The sequence below is a fragment of the Porites lutea genome, chromosome 14 (genome assembly GCF_958299795.1).
Source record: "Porites lutea chromosome 14, jaPorLute2.1, whole genome shotgun sequence".
Lineage (NCBI taxonomy): Eukaryota > Metazoa > Cnidaria > Anthozoa > Scleractinia > Poritidae > Porites > Porites lutea.
The window spans coordinates 13,444,042-13,464,069 of NC_133214.1; the positions used below are offsets into that span (position 1 = coordinate 13,444,042).

The 20,028-nt window shown below is 40.0% G+C and overlaps 1 protein-coding gene and 1 pseudogene across 1 annotated transcript in view; one reads left to right on the forward strand and one right to left on the reverse strand.

The window, feature by feature from the left end:
* The window catches only part of LOC140923964 (uncharacterized), a 103,401-nt gene that overhangs the window by 66,815 nt on the left and 16,558 nt on the right, over positions 1 to 20,028 (forward strand). Inside the window, exons 5-7 of the mRNA XM_073373975.1 lie at positions 12,846 to 12,966; positions 14,884 to 14,954; positions 15,821 to 15,891. The gene's annotated coding sequence lies outside the window, so the exon portion shown is untranslated. The remainder of the gene's footprint in view (positions 1 to 12,845; positions 12,967 to 14,883; positions 14,955 to 15,820; positions 15,892 to 20,028) is intronic.
* The window catches only part of LOC140923963 (dermatan-sulfate epimerase-like protein), a 28,244-nt pseudogene that overhangs the window by 426 nt on the left and 7,790 nt on the right, over positions 1 to 20,028 (reverse strand).

A 20,028-nucleotide genomic window follows, 5' to 3' on the forward strand; every position in this document is an offset into this window, starting at 1 on the left:
CATAAATATCATGCCAAAAATAAACAGTGGACCACATATGCGCTTGTTGCATTTAAATACCCGCCGGCGGGCACTTTTTATGAACACTAACAGTAATATAACAATCGCTATGGACCATATAAACAAAATGATAAAACTCATCTTTGTTGAAACATTTGCCCTACAAGAATTTTCTCCGAAGACAGAAAAATGCAGATGTTTTCTTCTTTTAAAAATAATTGGAGACTTATTTCCCACGTCGACTCTTGCAATACCGTCGTAGCCTAGAAATTCACAGCTTTTTTGAAAGACTGTAGAGATTGATACAGTATACGAGATCCCATTAATTTCTACAACGGCCTTAGCTCCGATGTTATTTCCCTGCAATTTCGGTTTGGTTGCCAAATTCCCAGGAGCGACAAACAGATATGCCATTCTCGTCCTTCTCTCAGCTAAGTTAGTTGTAATATTGAGGAAGTGAGTTTTCCTTTTACCGACTTCTGCCCCCCATTCGTTGGTTTGTGATTGAACGGTGCTTTGCCCTTGATGAGCGTTCGTCCAAAAAACCAGATGAGTCTTGTTGTTTAACATTATCGAAGCTAACTGATCTCCAGTTTGGTCTTCTTGCACCTCAAAAGAAGAGTGTCGATTATGGAAAAAGGCCCCTGCGTATCGAGTTGAGCTATTCCACGTTTTCTCAATATGATCAATGACCAAAAGAACTCCAGGATTTAAGACGATTATAGATCTATACACACTTGAGAGAGCCAACTCAGATCTGTACCAACCACTAAACTCGCCACTAATAAAAACTATTTCTTTGGCATTCGAGGCAGCAACAATTTCCGCATCAGCGAACCAGATTGCATCGTTTTTGAAAGCCAACCATTTGCTACAGTCGCCAATTTGTCCTTCAAAAGGCCCAGAACACGTCGATTCCGTCGTGGGACCAAATAGCAGAGCATTATTGAGCCATGTGTATTTGGGTCCATAGAGGGCCTCGGTAATGAACGGTACACCTTAAGGTACAAAAACAAAGGAACCTTGATCTGGATGTTCATGTCCTGGGTTGAAATTACGCCATCCTGATATCCAGTCATATTGCGTATGTCTTACAATGCCATTGATGGTTCTTCCGTGCAAAACGCCTGATTTAAAAGAAAGGAATGTATTTTTTTCCCGGCCTTTTCCCAAAGATCCGCCTCCATAGGTCACAACACCCCAGTCGTCAAAAACATGAAGTTGAGGAGTTGAAGTATTAGGAGGCTCCTTTTCTGGAATGCTTGCATCATAGAAAATAAACTCCGTGTGAAGTGTGCAAAAACGTTGTGCGAAGGCTCCTTCCATTGTAGAATTCTCAACACGTAACATGCGGATTTTCTTGGCAAGCCAGTTGCCATACCCATTTCGCATAACGTGACTATCTAAGAAAACAAGCTGGCTTTCGGGTCCGTAAAACCAGTTTTGGTTTGAGTCGGCAATACCAACAGTTTCTGTAAAACGTGGAAGAATTGTGTGGTATAAGAACCAGAAGTGTTCTCGCAACCAGATGTTGTTTGTCAAATCAGTTCCGAGATGTCTCTTAGCCAAGAAAATATACTGAGTCAGTGATCGCGTGGTGTATGAGCCATAAGCCACGCCCTCTTCCATAGACCCATCGACGATTTGATCAAGAAGAAACATGGTTCTCCTCAGCATAAAATTAGCTCTTTCTTTCCAAACTTTCGCTTCTTTGATGTGAGGTTCAACCACTATTGCACCTGTAAAAAATGCAACGTAATTAGTAGCAACATGATTCTGAATGTACTGTTTTCCCCAAGCGAGTTTGAAAGATCTCTCGTAAAGTTCTTTTGTGACATCTGAAATCTTTCCAAGGGCTTTTATTCGAAGGTCTTCCTTTGAGTGTTCGAAAAGAAAATCGTAAGCGGTTGCCATAGCAACCAAGCTGTGTGCCACAGGGACATCATCCCCTATTAAAGCACTGACACGCCAGTTAGGCAAAGAGACAAACGCGTTAAAGAACTGCATTGCTACATTCCTTGCTTGGACGTCCGTGGGGTTTAAAACACAGTACATGGCTAAGGCCGCAAAGTTATTGCCATGATCTTCGTTCCATCTACTGGCAAACACGCTCCAGTTGGTTGGTGGAAGAAAGCGCGATGGTTCAGCTTTCATTCTACGCGCTGCCGTTCTCAAGCGAACAAATATATCGCGATGGGTCGTTTTGGCTTTCTCTCGTAAACGATGGACATCTTGGGATGAAAAGTAAAGAAACGGATGAACAGCTTGTTCGTGTGCAGGCTTGATCCAGCTTAACATGAATATCACAAGGAAGCTTACGTGGATCAACCTTTTTTTCGAGATTAATGTTGGCGGACCAGTCTCTGAAAAAAAAAAAAAAATAAATGAAACGAAATGTAAGTGTACTTAAGTTAAAATGGGTAATACTTCAATTTGTCCTTTGTTTGTCCTCACGATTCTTAGGCAAACAGTGTCGCATTTCAGTCAAAATTGAAGTAAAATGGTGATAAAGTACAATTAAGCAGTTTTTTTTAATAAACTAGGAATCTCTCGACGTTTCTGTAATAAAAAAAAGAAAGAAAAAAAGCGAAAAGATACCACTTCGAAAAATAATTTACCGTAATAATTTTAAGCCTTTTCGCCGCGTTTCGTTTTAGACGAAAAACATAATTTCTTCACTTTAGTTTCTTATGTTACTTATACCTCTTTTACACTGTTCAAGTTCGTCGTCGGTAATTAAAAATGAATTTAAAAATGGATTTGATAAACAGTGGACTAAAAAATTGCTTTTTTAAAGGTTATTTAGTACAATCTTACTCATCAGTCACTCACCGTTACCACCGAACTATCTCAGATTTCATTTTCATTGAAAAACCGGTCTTATATTTCAAAAGAAATTATCAGCCTTTTGAAACAAAGGACACAAATGAAAGTAATATCTTTACACGTGACCATTTTTATTTCAAATATCGAAGAATACAGCTGATTAAATATAGACACATTTGAAGGCTTTCTCCTAAGTGACTCCTTTTCAGTTAATGTCAACGTTTATGTCATCGTTTGTGTTTCAGTTAGGGTCAGTAAATTAAAATAGCCAAAAGCATATCATTCACCTTTAGAGCCTGATTACACGTAAGGCATGTGAGTGAAATTAAAACAGCTCTTATTCAGCCCGTACCAGTTTAGCACTCTATCCAATTCTTACTGATTTGTTCGACGTAACTAAACAACTGTGACTCGCATTTAATCGTGACAGGAAAAATAAACATATTGCAGCTCCAAGAAGCAGAGCCGACGGAAATTAAACAACTCAAAACCGTTCCGAAAGGACACAACATCATTACTAACGAATCCCCCATCTATATGTCATTACACAAAAGACCACTTAAAATTTGCGATTTCAAGTTTCACAAAAAAGCTTTGCTAGTTTAATGAATTAAACATTTCCCTGTTCGCCCTGCTCCAAGCTACAATAGATTTATTATTTGTAAATAGGAAGAAAAAGCTATAAACGTGGAAAAAGCAAATATTTGCACACTAAAGAGACTCAAACACAAAACCTTTAAATTTCACCACCTTCCGAAGGATGTTAGTAAAATCTATTATAATGTTATGCCTTTTCAGGACGGTTTTGAATTTATCTTTCTGCTTTGCTTCTAGGAGCTGAAATCTGTTTATCTTTCTGTTTTTCTTCGTTTTTTTTCTTTTCTTTTTTCAATAAAATCTTTTAAAGTTCAAAATTTATGCTGGCCCTGTACCCCTAGTTTCAACAAGCGGTTTTTGAAAAGTACCTCTGCATGCACTTCCAGAATATTCATCCTACCGCCTGATCAAATAAAAATTCAGTGGACCCAGCTCTATGGACAGCCGGTTAATACGTGTTTGTTCCAACAAAAAGCTCAAAAAGCTCAAAAAAACGGCGGAATACGGACACTGGGGTACGTCCCCTTTGTATCTGTATTAAGTCGAAGTACCATTGTATTGTAACTTGCCAACTGGTTGCCTCCTGCCAGTTGGGGTTTTTAATCCTGTTTATGTTGTATTTGAATTATTTGTTTCTAAGTATTTGAGTGGAGTATCTGTAAACTAGCTGGATAAGCTAAGTGCACTTTCCACTATAAACAAGCCGTTAAACCTTTAAAGCTCTATGTGTATATGTATGTTTTTCAACATTGTGTGTAAATATGAAATCCTTTTCTGTGATTAGAGTGGAGTAGAGTAGAGTTGTTTATTCAGAACCCCTTGCAGCTAAGAGCTGGATAACAGGATCGTGCCCAAATTACACATAATTAACATATAACTTATGACAAAAAATTTAAATATTTCACAGATACAAATTCTGACAATCTTTTTGTCCTACACATTTTGTTATTATAGTTCCGGCAGCTTCGTAACGAGTACGAGTGAACGGTAGATACTCTTCCACTCATGGCAAGGCCAAACACAGGGCTGGATGATTTTAAATTACGCATAAATGATTCGCAAGCAGCAACCCTACAGTGTTCTAAAGACGGCAGGCCACTTAGTATCAATGCCTCGTCATAATTTAAATTCGGAAGAATTATCCTAAGGGCGCGCTTTTGAATTCCCTCCAACCATCAGACAGATACTTTGGAAGATTCGCGAATACAACCGAGGCGTATTCAATTACTGATCGTATAAGAGAGTAATATACTGTGATCAGGTCTGATGTCGACACGCCGCACTTCTTTAGAGGCTACGATTGGCTTTTTTGATTATGTAGTCACAGCGAACACCCCAAGTCAAATCCTCAGAAATATAAACTCCGATAAGTTTAAAGGATTTGACGCGCTCGATGACAACTCCGCCTGTACAGATGGGGCCCCAAGTGCAACTATTATAAGCAAGAAAGTCAATCGTCATGGCTTAAATTTAGCTTGATTAAGGCGCATGTTGTTGCGGTGAGAAAAGCACTGGATATCATCCACAATACAATTCAAATACGATGGAGAGTTTCTAGGGATGATTTCTAGAATCGTCAGATCATCCACGTACTTTGCGCGCTTAGGCCATATGCCCACTAGGTCGTTGACCATAACAGAGAACAGTACAGGCCCCAGTTTAGTCCCTTGGGGAATACCTCCATTCAGGGAGCGGATAATAGAAGAATCGGAGCCTATGCGAACTGACTGTGAACGACCTTTGAGGAAAGCAGCAATCCACCTTACAAGGCAAGGGTGTAGGTTACAAAAGGGTAATTTACTCAAAAGAATGGTATGGTCTATAAGGTCAAACCCTTTTCTGAAGTCCGCAAAAAAGAGTCTTGCACTACAGCTACCACTATCTAAGGCTTCCAGGACCAGGTGGAGTACATATGCAATTGCATGGTGGGTTGAAATTCCTGCAGCTGCGAATTGTTTACAATCAAGATCTTCATAAATTCCAGGGAGTGACCTCGTGAGAGTAAAGCCTTCCATTATTTTCGCCATCTGGTTCGTTAGGGAGATCGGCCTAACGTCGTTTTCAACAGACTTGGGAGGCATCTGTTTAGGCAGGAGGGACACAATTGCGTGTTTCAGAGAAGGATGTACAACGCCTTCACACAAAGAGGTATTATACATATCAGCAATTAAATCAGTTGCGCGAGTTCATATGCGAACTCCTTGAGTACTATATTATGTATGCCATCTGGTCCTGGCGCTTTCTTGACTTTTGTCTGCCGCAGGGCGATATAGGCTTCGCGCACAGTGACAAAAAGATCGGGGGGATAGCAATCCCTCAAAATGAAACATCTTTAGGTATTTGTAGTTTTTCCTTAGATGTTTAGAAGAGTGTACTAAAACTTTAGCAAAGCAGCCATTTTTTGACACGATGAGGACCGACACAGGGGCACCCAACGACCATTTTCGGAAGTATATCTGTTCGGAAGACGATTTGAGATCTAGAATTTTCGAAACATTTGTTGTAAAATTTCTTGCTTGCCTGCCTCTCCTAGGATTTTAGAACATCTAAAAAATGGTATAACATGTTCATAGCGTGGAGATAATTACAAACGGTTACACATACAGGTTGTGTGGGCTTCCTGTGATTAGAGAAGCTGGCCCGTTTCTCGAAAATCCCGGTAACTTTAAAATATTAAATATCGAAATCTAGGGAATGAAAGCGCGGGTCGTAGCTAACAAACCGGTCCATTTTATTTTGGTAATGGTAGCCATATCATATCTGCAAAGTTAGTAAAAATTCGACAATAAACTTTAAACAACAACAGCTATGTGGGCCCGTTGAGTATCGGGCTTTCGAGAAATGGACTAATTTTGCATGCACCCTAGGCAGGTAGTATTTAACAGCTATTTAAGTTAGCTCGATCTAGCTCCGTCTGTAGTGTCTTTTCGTCAGAAGGTTGTACATTTGCGTAAATTTAATTCTTGCTCATAAAGTTGAGATCTTTGTTGCTTGCACAACTCCTTTGCCTATAACTTGTATTCTTTTACCACATTACCAGCATATCTGCATTATCTGATTATGCTATAGAGATAACAGCTGTGAATATTGAAGGAATGTAGAAGAAGCAGCTGTTCATAAAAATTTGCATTAAGTGTCGATAAAGTGGTTAGTTTTAAAAGAAAGTGTGGTGTTGCTCCGTGAAACGTAAATATCGTCAGCTGAGTTTTTGATTCAGTAAATTTGCCATCGTACAAAGATTCATAACCTGATGTTTCGAGTGATAACCTTCCATGAGAGCTAATGAAGGAATTGTGGGTTGTGCTAATGCAGCTTCTTGATGGGAACATGGTTTATTAAGGGTGAAGAAACACTTGGACACGCATGTATGAAAACTGAAACGGGAATAAGGTAAATGCTTATGCAGAGCTAAAAAATCAGGGGTACAAACAATGATTTTTTCTCATGTGAGAAAAATAGTTTGGCCAATGGGAACCGTGAACGACGAATTTTTTTTTGTCAATCGCTCATCCAATCAAAAGCCGTAGAAATTTTTTGCGCCAGTTTCCCGCTTTAGGTGTTTGTAGCGTTCTCACTTAATTCAGAGTTACTGAACAACAACAAAATTGTAGTTTATTTGTTGTGATTAATATTTTTAAGAGATCAGAGGTTCGAAAAGTGGTAGCTAAAGGAGCTTTGCCGAAGTGTAGAGGTAATTTTAAATAAAATGATTTATTTCATATAAAAAAAAACTTAAGGTCGTTTTGCGGACACCTTGCTATTACGGACACGCAGACACTAAATACAGACAGCAGCTAAATTCCCGCCATTGGGGACGTTTTACTTTTACGGACTTACAGACTCTTTTCCGATCCCGGCAGCATAATTTTATTGTTCCATTTCTTGTTATAACGGAGACACCAGGTAGGATCTTTAAACCAAAAGTAAGAAACGTAAAGGAATATAATTTCATCCGTTCTTGGTCATCATGATTTTCTTGGATGGATTTGAAATTGTCCGCTTGCACCGGAAATTGAAATTGAAATTGTTGTAAATAAAAATACATCTTACTGCCATAATACAAAGAAACTCTTTCTGAACCCTCGCTATCAGACGGTTCCCCCTAATACTGGCTCTCGATCGCTCCGCCCAGCTGTCCCTAGCTCGAGGGCGGCGTTTGTAATAACAACGGCAATTTGACTATATTAATTTTCCTTTTTGTTTAATTGGCTTCCATCGCTTTGTCGTTGGGATCAGTCTTTGTCTTTCATTGTACGATATTTCAACCTACTTACTGATTCAGATCCGATACCACTTTTTGCAGATCTTTAGATCTTTTTCGCAGTTCCGAGCCAAGCGCGTTCTCCTCTCTCCCCAGCCTCCGCGCGCCCTGTAGAAGAAGCTTTTGCGGAAAGAAAATCCTTGACCGTTAGTGGGTTATAATTATTTTCCTGACAGGGGGGACGGAGGTCTGAAATCTTGGTCAGTAATGGTTATTTTGGGTCACTTTTCGATCATTCTTAAACGAGATGAGATTCATTTTGGAGGTCGACATTGGTGAACTATGCGATTTTTATTAATAACGCATTCGCTATTATTCAATTCTAAGTAACCCAGAGTCAACTTGATGCACATGAATGTATGAAATACTAACTTTGTGTTATGGTCGGGGTACAAAAATTATTCAGTGATTTTTGGGGTACATAGCCTTTTTGTGCGTGTTGTCCTTAAGTCCAATGCAAATTCTTAAATACGCCATTTTACCCCTCCCCCGCCCTGACTATGACACATGGATAGCGTGGGCTGCAGAATATGCGCATTTTTGGTGGTGCGAATATGTGATGTCACTTCGTGGTACGTTTAAACATCTGCTTTTCTCACGTTAATTCCCTTGGTCATTCAAGCAGACGCTCTCATTAACAGCTGATTGCAATAAGACTGAGTGAAATCGCAAAAAGTAAGTACATAGTTTACATCAATGCAAGTGTAAACACAAAACGGGTGCCTTGAAGTAAAAAATTGTTTCTTGAGATATTAAGAGCAAGTACTACACCGACAATCCGGGTGGATGGTCATTTTTTCCACGCCTGACGTATTTTACACTGGTTTTAGTGTAGAAAAGGTATATCTTTGATGATGTTTCAGACCTTAAAATTGTTCAAAACGACGTCGACTGGCAACCTATTACTCGCAGCAATAGTTAAAGAATAACACCTGTTTGTAACCATGCGTTGAGTTTTTTTGTCAACTTTCCGCGGTGCCGAAGACAGGCTGTTTTTTAACACACAAAGTGTAAATAAATTTTAGCCTGCAGCAATGGTTCAAAATATTGAGGTTGGATCATCATAAATGTACATGATCCTTTTTGGAATGCAGTAGACGTTAGGTAACTTACGAACTGTACTGTTCATAGATCGACTAAGAGAATTAAATGTAAGAAAAAGATAACATCCAAATGCGATGTGTTCCTGTTTCTTCAGGCTTATTTGACTTCCATTGAGCTGGTCGGCATTATTCAGCCATAACGGTAGTTGTTTTGCATAGTTATGTCTAAATAAATTTTGGATTGCAAAACAGTATGAGGCTCTCCTGTTTCATATAAATTATCTGCTATTTGAAACGGGGCGTTTTAAAAGAAGGTGAAAACAGTCGACAGGGAAAGTAATCAAACCCCTGGAAGCCTTCCTTACAAAAATTACTGGAGTGCTCGTTGCACACATCATTTGGGGTATAACTTGTGAGACGTGGTACCTCTCAGATTACGAAAATTTAAATCGACAGCAGCTGGAGTTGTTGTGCGGTGCTACCTTTTTGGGGATATTTGACGTTAAGGAGCTATACAAATGAACGGGGCCATTTGTTAATTAGTCCACTGAAAGGCCATCGCGATTTAAAATTGTCACTGCCAGTTATTGTTGCTTCATAGCGAGATTCAGGAGTGTTCTTCAGGAGTGTTTTCGAACATTTGTAACGAGCACTCCCGTCACTACAGCAAAATACCCCCCGGGAACCAAACTGTATTGAAAAATTTAACTTTCCTCTATACTAAATTACGGCAGTGTGATGCATGTATCGCCCCAAGTAGGGGAATCCGATAAATTTTTGCTTGTGGTATCCGGAATACAGCTCAAGGAATTCGGAATCGAACTAACGATTTGAATCCAGTACCTGGAATCCAAAATGCACGGCGTGAAATCCAGCATCTAAGACTGTCTTTGATTCCCTTATGCATGGGTCGACAATTATAGTAAACGCGTCTGAGTGCAGTGTGTCGTGGAAAGCAGGACAGATCCCTGTTATAATTTACCTTCCCTTCCCTTCAACCCTGAAAAAAGTTGATTTCAAAAGCAAAATATGAAAAACATTTCATTTTAGTTCAAGAAATTATTAGGTTTTTTCTTGTCTGCCCACGGCGTAATTGAGGTGAAAGCTAATTATGTTATGCTTTCTTTGCACTTGTGCTTTGATATATGTTAATACACATAAATGTATGAAATACTAAGGAGAGGTATTTTGGGGTGCAAAATTATTTAGTGATTTTTGGGGGTAAACAGCTTTTTTTGTGTGTGTACTCTTTAGGTCCAACACGTATTCGTAAACACGCCAGGTAACCACCTCCCCCTCCACCCTTCTTTGCCCTGACTACGACCCATGGATAATTGCGCGGGCAGCACATGCACAATATGCGCATTTTTGGTGGTGCGGAATAAGCTGGAATATGATGTCACGTCAGTGGCATGTTTAAACATGCGCTTTCGTTTTCAAAGTATTTCCCTTCGTCATTCAAGCAGATGCTCCCATTAACAGCTTGCAATAAGACTGAGTGAAATCGCACAAAGTAAGTACATCATTTACATCAAGGCAAGCATACAAATAGGGTGACCTACTTGTACTAAAAAAACTGTTCCTTAAGATATTATTAAGAGCAAGCACTACACTGACAATCCGCGTGGATGCTGTTCCACGCTTGACGCATTTTACAATGATCTTAGGGTTGAAAGGTATTTCGTTTGATGTTTCAAACCTTAAAATTGTTAAAAACGACGTCGACCTTTTTCGCATCGATAGTTAATGAATAATACCTTTTTGTAACCATGCGTTGAGTATTTTTGCCAACTTTCCGCGCTGCCGAATACAGGCTGTTTCATAACGCGAAGTGTAAATAAATTTTAGCCTGCAGCAATGATTGAAAATATTGAACTTGAATCATCGGAAATGTACATGATCCTCCGTCCTGGGATGCAGTGGACGTTAGTTAACTTATATAGATACTGTTCATAGATCGACTAAGGGACTAAATGTAAGAAAAAGATAACACCCAAATGCTAAAGAATTGAAGCGATGTTTTCCTGTTCAGTTCTTCAAGCTTATTTGACTTCCATTGAGCGTGTCGGCATTATTCAGGCATAACGGTAGTTGTTTTGTATACTAATGTCTAAATAAATTTCAAAACAGTATGCAGTGTGTTAAGATATCAGTTATTTGAAACGGGGGCATTTTAAAAGAAGGTTATGAAAACAGTCGACAGGTAAAGCAAGCGAACGCCAGGAGGCCTTCCTTACCAAGCAAATGACTAGCTTAATGACTGGAGTGCTCGTTGCATGCAGCATTTGGGGTATAACTTGTCGTACCTTTAAGATTACTAAAATTTGACGTAACAGCAGCTGGAGTTGTCGTGGTACGTTTTTGGGGAATTTGACGTTAAGGAGCTATACAAATTAACGCGGCCATTTGTTAGTGAACTGAAAAGGCCATCGCGATTTAAAATTGTCACTGCCAGTTATTGTGGCTTCATAACGAGATTCATGTATCCTTCAGGAGTGTTTTCGAAAAATTGTAACGAGTACTCCCGTCACTACAGTACAATACTCACCGGGAACCAAACGGTATTAAAAACTTTTAAAACTTTTCTCTGCACTAAATTACGGGCAGTGTGATGGGTATACTGTACCGCCCCAACTAAGGGAATCTGGGAAAATTTTGCTTTTACAATCTAGAATCCTGGACCTTAAGTCGAATCCGGAATACAGCTCAAGGTTCCGAATCCCACTAACGATTGGAATCCAGAATCCAAGTTCCTCTGACAAAGACTGGAATCCAGTATCTGGAATCCGGAATCCACTGCGTCCAGAATCCAAGACTGTCTTGGTTTTCCTTATACATGGGGCGACATATAGCAAACTTGACTAGTAGTGCAAGGTGTCGTAGAAAGCAGGGCAGATCTTTGTTGTAATTCACCTTCCCTTCCCTTCCCCCTCCCCCTGAAAAAAGTTGATTTAAAAAGCAAAATTTTAAAAGCCATTTCATTTTATTTCAAGAAATTCTTAAAAAGGTTTTCCCTTGTCTGCCTACGGTGTAAGGTGAAAGCTAATCATGTTGTGCCTTGTTTGCACTTCTGCTATTGATATTAAAACGTTTTCTCAAATAACTGTTATACGAAGAAACGATAGGTGTAGGTGAACTTTTATAGTATATATGTATTAAAGGGCTGTTAAAAAAATTCCTGTCGAAACATTATTTTTTTCCAGACACGTCATCGACCTGCAGGCTACCAAAATATTTATGGATGCATTTGTGTCCACTTATTAAGAAGGCTTAAAATAGTAAAGACGAAATACATGATTAGCTGTGGATCAATGAGCTGAGTAGGTCGGATACCTTGACAGTAGAAACACGGACGTCATCGTGCAAGTGATTCAATGATTTCTATTTCGACTCTGCGTGTTATTTCTCTCTGCTCTCTACTCGCGCCATTCTCCGCTCATCTGGACGCCTGTAACAGGCAACTAACCACAAAAATACTTCGCCGAGGTTCCCCCCCCCCCCCCCCCTGGGCAATGAGCTATGGATTGTGAAGGCTGCAAGCGAAACCAAATGGTACTAGAGCCGTGAAATATGCAATTCAAATGCGCATTTTTGGGGACTTTATATTAACACTAAAATAAAAAACAGACATCACGCAGAGGCATATTGAAAAGAAAGAAACCATCTTTGACGCGGTATTTTTCCCTTAGTCGTTCAAGGAGTAACTCTTTATGAATACCTGAGATGACATGCTAGAATAATTTGCTACCCGAGCCTTCGCCGTAAACAGTAAGTAGTACATCATTTACATCACTCTCAGCTACAAATCGTGTGGCTTTCTATTTGCAGTAATAAAACTGAAAATCGGGGAATGGAATACTTGACGTGGGGCATCGCGCAGTAAAACTGTTCAAACGAAATGGACTTGCGACCTTGACAGCAATAGCTTAAGAATAATAAGGTATCTTTTGGCGACCATGCGTTAAGTGTCCGTAGTTACGTTGCCAAGGCCAGGCGGTGACGAAGAAAATAAGCTGTTTTTTAGAAACAAACTTTTAACAAAGTTTAGCCTTTTAACAAAGTTTATTTTGAGCCGTGTTGGACCTGAAGTATTTTATACCGATACTCTCCTCATTTAGAACGAATTTCTTGACAAGACAGCAGAATCCATAAGTCTACACAAGCGACGTGTTCTTCCAACTGTTCCGAAATTGTTTCACAACTGCTTCAACCCTCAACGCATTTATTGTTTCCTCAACAGTAAGTACATCATTTACATTAATGCAAGTATAGGTGTCTAATTGTAGTAAAAACCGTTCCTTAAGATATTAAGAGTAGCTAAGAGTACTTCAAAAACTGACTATCCAAGTGGTGCAGTGCTTGACGCAGTCTTAGTAGAAAGGTACTATTTGATGTTTCAAACCTTAAAACCGTCCAAAACGGCGTCACTTTGACAACCTTTTGGTTTTTCTGCCGCAATAGTTATGAGATAATGGCATATTTCCTCAGGGATAGTAAAGTGTAAACAATTTTCTGATTTTCAGCCCATATACCGCATATACAGTGCTATATAGCAATGGTTCAAAATCGAGCCTGAATTCGCACACATGATCTTGCTAAGACTGCGGTAAACATGAGATACTGTTCTTAGATGGACTAAGACACTAAATGCAAAAACTGGTGAAAAGAATGTTAGCGACGACGTGTTCCTGATCCTGTTTCGCCAAGCTTTTCAACCTCTCCACTGATTGTGTCGTCAATTCAGGCATGACGGAAGTTGATTTGCATAGCAATATATAAATGAATTTTGGCCTGCGATCCGACCCCACCTAGGAACAGTCGACAGCAAAACCCGAGGGGACCCCCCTTACAAAAAAGATTGTGCTTCTAAACCCTGTTGACGTATACAGCTATTTCGAGAAAGGTTGTCGGAAAAAGTGCACGCAACAATCCCGAAAAGCATTGTGGGTGGTTTTGAGGCCACTTTTCTTCAAAGAAATTTGAAAGAATGCTACGGGAGGCCACGAACATATGTTTGTGAGTACTAAAGGAAAGCAACAAAAGTAGGTTCGACAGGTTCAGTCGTTACGAACAGCGTATTGATCATATCCCATATTACCTTTCGGGATTGTCGCATGCACATTTCTTCGGACAACCTTTCTCGAAACAGCTGTAAATTGTGAAGTGGTACCGCTTACGGTGCTAGAACATTCTCAATTATTCAAAAAACTGTTATGCGAAAAACATGTGTGGCTGAACTTTCATAGCATGTCACACCATCGACCTACAGCTTCCGGTTACCAAAAAAAATTAGTATGTAGGCGTAATATGAAGAAGAAATACATGATTAGCTGCGGGTCAACGAGCTGAGTAGGTCCAACACGCTGACAGTGAAAATATGGACGCCATTGTGCAATTGACATATTGCTTTCTTTTTCGATTCCCGGCGGCTTGTTATTTCCTCTCTGCTCTCCACTCGCACCATTCTCCGCTCATCTGAACGCCTAAAACAGGCCAGTTCTTACCATAAAAAATTGGGGGTGACAAAAGGAGCCTGCAGATTATTCTTGGTCAGCGGTGCGAAGTTTTTCCCAAATCTGTCCACATTCTTAGGATGCTCGTGTTATACCGACTAATATGCATGGTGTGTGGCCGCGAAGGCCCTAGTGTTGAGTTCAAGGTCTGTCTGACGGTCACAGTAATCACTTGAAAGCACATGCAAGGGATGCAACAATCATTGTTCGATTCGCAAGCACACGTAGTTCAGGGACACAGGTTCTGTACAAAAAATGAGACTTTTTTATTTTTTTTTCCGGCCGGTAATCTACGCGATTGTTTTTTCAAAAGCGCATTCGCTCTTACTTAATTCTATAGCAACTCAGACAGCCAACGTGATGCACATGAATGTATGAATTAATAACTAAAAGGTGGTTTTCAGTTTTGGGGTACGAAAATTATTCAGTGATTTTTGGGGTATATAGCTCTTTTGTGCGTGTAGTCTTTAGGTCCAACTTGAAATCTCGAATAGGCCAATTTACCCCCTCTTCCTCCCCACCAACCCGCCTTGACTATGACCCGTGGATAACATTAGCTGCTAAATATGCGCATTTTTGGTGGTGCGGAATATAATGATGTCTCGTTGTGGCATGTTGCAAACATTTGCTTTCGTTTTCACAGTATTTCCCTTCGTCATTCAAGCAGATGCTCTCATTAACAGCTTGCAATAAGACTGAGTGAAATCGCAAAAAGTAAGTACATCATGAACATCATTAATCTGGGTCTCTATAACTTGTAGTAACAAACCGTTCCTTAAGATATTAAGAGCAAGCACTACCCTGACAATCCTGGTGGATGCTTCTGCTCCACGCTTGAGGCATTTTACGCTAATTTGCTGATTTCAGTGTAGAAAGGTATATCATTTGATGTTTCAGACCTTAAAATTGTTCAAATCGACGTCGACTTACAACCTTTTTCGCATCGACAGTTAAGGAACTGAATACCTTTTTGAAACCATGCGTTGATTATTTTTTTTTCAACTTTCCGCTGTGCCGAAAACAGCCTGTTTCTTAACACAAAGTTTAAATAAATTTTCGCCTGGAGCAATGGCTCCAGATATTGAGTTTTAATCATTATAAATGTACATGAACCTGCCAGGAATGAAGTGGACGCGTTGAGGTACCTTATCGAATCAATATACTTTTCATAGTTAGACCAAGAGATAGACTAAATGTAAGAAAGACATCGAAGCGTTAAAGAATGTAAGCGACGAGTCATTTTCTGTTTCTTCATGCTTATTTGACTTTAATTCCATTGAGCGTGTTTGCATTATTCAGGCATAACGGTAGTTGTTTTGCATAGTAATGCCTAAATGAATTTTGGATTGGCAAACAGTATGAGGCTCTCCTGTAGTACATAAATGACTGTAGTGCTCGTTGGGTATATGCCTTTTCTGTGCGAGTAGTCAGCTTTAGGTCCAACGCAGAATTCTTAAATACGCCAATTTACTCCCTCTCCCTCCCCCTCCCCACCGTCCTGACTATGACCCATGGATTGATTGTGCGGAATATGATGTCACTTTGTGGCATGTTGTAAACATCCGCTTTCTTTTTCACAGTATTTCCCTTCGTCATTCAAGCAGACGCTCTCATTGACAGGCTGCAATAAGACAGAGTGAAATCGCAAAAAGTAAGTACATCATTTACATCAAAGCAAGTACACAAATCGGGTGACCTATACTTATAGTAAAAAAAAGTTGCTTAAGATATTATTAAGAGCGAGCTCTACACTGACAATCGGAGTGGATGCTGTTCCACGCTTGACGCATTTTACACTGATTTTAGGCTAGAAAGGTATATCATTTGATGTTTCAGACCTTAAAATTGATCAAAACGACGTCGACTGGCAACCTTTTTCGCATCAATAAGTAATGAATAATACGGCTGTGTATGACATTTGCAGACTGCAGACTGTAACTTACGAAGATACTGTTCATAGATCGACTAAGGGACAAAATGTAAGAAAAAGACAACATCCAAATGCTAAAGAATTGAAGCGACGTATTCCTGTCAGTTCTTCAAGCTTATTTGACTTCCATTAAGCGGGTCGGCAAAATATAACCATAACTGTAGTTGTTTTGAATAGTAATGTAAATGGATTTTGGATTGCAAAACCGTATGAGGCTCTCCTGTGATATATAGAGTATGTGCTCTTTGAAACGGGTAGTTTTAAAAGAAGGTGAAAAAATCGACAGGGAAGGTAAGCAAACCCCAGGAGGCGTTCGTTAAAAAATCGTTGCACACAGTATTTGAACTGGACCATTTGTTCGTCAACTAAAAAAGCCATCACGATTTATGATTGTCACTGCCATTTATCGTTGCTTGATAACGAGATAAATGTATCCTTCAAGAGTGTTTATAAAATAGTAAAGACGAAATAGATGGTTAGCTGCAGGTCAATGAGCTGAGTAGGTCGGATACCTTGACAGTAGAAACACGGACGTTATCGTGCAAGTGATTCAATGATTTCTCTTTCGATTCTACTTGTTATATCTCTCTGCTCTCTACTCGCGCCATTCTCCGCTCATCTGAACGCCTGGAACAGGCAACTAACCACGAAAACACTTCACCGAGCTTCCCAGCCCTGGAAAGTGACCTTTGAATTGTGAAGGCTGCAAGCGAAACCAAATGGTATTAGAGCCGTGCAATATGCAATTCAAATGCTCATTTTTGGGGGCTTGATATTACCACAAAAATAAAAAAACAGACGTCACGCAGAGGCATATTGAAAAGAAAGAAACCGCCGTTGACGCAGTTTGTTTCCCTTAGTCATTCAAGCAGTAATTCTTTACAAATACCATGCTACAATAATTTGCTATCTGAGCCTTCAGGGGCACCCAACGTCAATTTTCGGAAAATATCTGTTCGGATGACGATATGAGATCTAGAATTTTCGGAACATTTGTTGCAAAATTTCTTGCTTGCCTGCTCTCCTAGGATTTTCGAACATCTAAAAAATGGTATAATTGGCCATTTTTAACGGATTTTTACCTTAAAAAGGTCACTAGAATTTTCGTGAGCCTTTTTTCTGGCTTAGGGACCGGTCATTATTTATCGCCTGGGGGGGGGGGGGGGGGGGGGGGGGGTCGGAGGATTTTGGGCTAAACACGATGAAATTTAGCCGATCCCCCCTTTAAATGTTATTTTATTGAAGTGATCCCCCCTCATAACTATATATAACTTTCGTGATCCCCCCCCCATGTCTTTGTACCCATATTCACCTTTCGACGTGTATATTTAGTGTTTTAAACGTTCATATACAGGTCGTATTTCTAACTAGGATGTACTTACAGCATAATAAAGCCGTTATCGCACAGTCTTTTTTTAAAAGTGTCTCTTGATCCGTGTCTTTTTCTAGTCTGGATCCAGACATCTGAATTCAGTTGACATACAAGCAATCTTGCTTAAAACTGCAAAGTGCTTGAAACTGCAATCAGTGCTTGAAACTGCAAAGTTACTTTTTTTAGAGTGCCAAATAGCAGTCCGCCAAGTCCCTATCAGCAGGTCATATTTAGCGACAATTTTCAGAGGACCACACTCTAAAGTCATTTGCAGGCGATGAGTTGGCCTATTTAGAAGAAGCACATAGGCGAATCACTACACTGCACGAGGAACTTCAGTCCGCATCCAACAAGTTGACAACAGCGCATATTAACCTGTCAAAGAAGTTTCCTTTGTGCGCGAGAAAATCAACAATGTCAAGAAGAAAGAAGGAAAATAAGAGGAAGGTCCGAAAAACCAAGGACAAGCAACTCAAGCAGAGGGCACGTCATCTCTTAGGAAACTTGACCTCAATCGAGGTCGCGGGGCAAATTTTCGGTTCAATCGAAGAGAATGATAGAGTTACTCCTGTAGATAGCATCAATGCTGACTTTGCTAAGAAACTAACAAGGCGTTTGCATCTAGACCCTTTGCTGTGGGTACTAGAAAAGGGTATTTTTAGCACGACCCTAGCAAAAAATCTAGAGCAAGTAGCGGCCATTTTAAGGGCACAAAGTCCAGGGTCAGCCTGCCGAAGGGGACTAAATATTGCTGTTGAATCGGATGACGAGGCTCAAGAGGCAAATGAAGTTGTTGAATGGGATGATGAGGCTCAAGATGAGGCAGATGAAGCAGTTGAATCGAATTTAGTATAGAGCTGACACAGGACGCCCATTCCTGGAGAGGAGATAAATGGTTTATGTTTAAACAAACACGCTTTTTACAATGTTTCAGTTATCAGAAGTTTATATAGTTCACAATTTAGAATTCACCTGTCATGTTTAAAGATGAATATTAGCTAAGTCATGAGCACGTTATAAAAGGAAAAATATAAAAGCGTTAAAACAAAGCTTTCTCGATATAAATTGAAATGCACACATTCGCCAGTGTGACAGACTTCCGTTTTTTAAATAAAGTTGTGTTAGAACAAATTGAGCTTGCAAATGCTATCATCTCCCAGCAGAATGGGCACATTTATGTTGTATGCTTTCAAACTGGCATTGTTTCAGCAGATCTGAGTGGTCCCCCCTCTGAATCCTTCCAAAATTTTCAGTGATCCCCCCCTTTTGGGCTCTCAGTTACGACTGATCCCACCCTCTGTTCTCCTAAAAATCAAGTGATCCCCCCCAAAATCCTCCGACCCCCCCAGGTGATAAGTAATGACCGGTCCCTTAACTTTTCGAAAAGGTAAGTTTTGATCCCTATAGCCGAGTTTTCGTATCACTAGACTTTCAGCTACGAAATCCGAACAGATGAAAAATTTTTAGGCGATAAAAATATGCCTATATCTACATGGGATTCTGTTCTTAGATGGACTAAGACACTAAATGCCAAAGCTGGTGAAACGAATGTAAGCAACGTGTTCCTGATCCTGTTTTGCCAAGCTTTTCAACCTCTCCATTGATTGTGTCGTCAATTCAGGCATGACGGAAGTTGATTTGCATAGCAATGTGTAAATGAATTTTGGCCTGTAAAACTGAAAAAGGCTCTCCTTTAGTTTATAAAATATATGAATTTTTGAACGGATATATTAAAGGAAGGTGACGGAGAAGAAAAAGCCTGTTAAATTGGGCTCTTGGTGTCGTTTGTCTAATCCCACCCGGGAACAGTCGACAGCAAAACCCCGGAGGGACCCCCCTTACAAAAAAGTTTGTGCTTCTAAACCCTGTTGACGTATAAATTGTGAAGTGGTACTGCTTACGGTGCTAAACATTCTCAATTATTCAAAAAGCTGCTATGCGAAAAACATGTGTGGCTGAACTTTCACAGCATGCGCGCGCCATCGACCTACAGTTTCAGGTTACCAAAAAAAATCATTAAGTAGGCGTAATATGAAGAAGAAATACATGATTAGCTGCGGGTCAACGAGCTAAGTAGGTCGAATACGCTGACATTGAAAAAATGGACGCCATTGTGCAATTGACATATTGCTTTCTTTTTCGATTCCCGCCCGCTTGTTTTTTTTTTCTCTCTGCTCTCCACTCGCGCCATTCTCCGCTCATCTGAACGCCTGAAACAGGCCAGTACTTACCATGAAAATACTCCACTGAGTAATTGGGGGTGACAAAAGGAGCCTGCAGATTATTCTTGGTCAGCGGTGCTCTATTAATTGTATATAGCGAAGTTTTTCCCAAATCTGTCCACATTCTTGGGATGCTTGTGTTATACCGACTAATATGCAAGGTGTGTAGCCGCGAAGACCCTGGTGTTGAGTTCTAGGTCTGTCAGATGTCACAGTAATCATGTGAAAGCATTTGCAAGGGATGCAACAATCATTGTTCGATTC